Raw genomic sequence first — 798 nt, 5'->3', positions numbered from 1 at the left:
AGTTTTATGAGAATAATGGAGTGGGTCCTAATCACATTCCCTTTTAAGAGCCTTAGACTTGAGTGATGTCTGGTAAAAATATCATCAAACATTTGTTAAAATATACGAGAGAAACATTATTTAAGTTATACACATTTGTTAGGTCAAGGTCGAAGGAATAGAATTTTGTAAATAATATCGATTTTTAAGCCAATCTGAAGTGTAAACTTTTTCACAAAAAACGATCGAAAATCCGTCAATTTATCAAAAATCAGAGTTTTGCTTAGGGCCTTCGATCTTACCTGTATTTATTTATTGAGCTTATGCTAATCAGAAAAATCTTTCTCACCGCCAGACAGCTTTTTCTGGAGGAATACGGGATTGAAAAAAATTTTCAAATTGAAAAAAAAATTTTCAAATTGAAAAAAATTTTCAAATTGAAAAAAATTTTCAAATTGAAAAAAATTTTCAAATTGAAAAAAATTTTCAAATTGAAAAAAATTTTCAAATTGAAAAAAATTTTCAAATTGAAAAAAATTTTCAAATTGAAAAAAAATTTCAAATTGATCACCCATTATTGAAGTGCATCAAATTTTGAAAATGTGCATTATTTTTATTTTTTTATTAAATAATATGTATCTTTAAAAAAAATCGACGAAAAAACCGCATCCAAAAATTCATAAAAAACAAACCAGGAAATTTTATTTAATAGTGCATGAAGCTTGTTTTAAGATTCTTTATTATATGTATTATATGTATTATTTCATTTTTTCTTATTTTTTAAATTTTTTTTTGTTTGATGAAAATAATGAAGAAACA

The sequence above is a fragment of the Bactrocera tryoni genome, chromosome 5, assembly GCF_016617805.1.
Source record: "Bactrocera tryoni isolate S06 chromosome 5, CSIRO_BtryS06_freeze2, whole genome shotgun sequence".
Taxonomy (NCBI): domain Eukaryota; kingdom Metazoa; phylum Arthropoda; class Insecta; order Diptera; family Tephritidae; genus Bactrocera; species Bactrocera tryoni.
The sequence above is the reverse complement of the archived record's forward strand: the minus strand, read 5'-3'. Positions refer to the sequence as shown.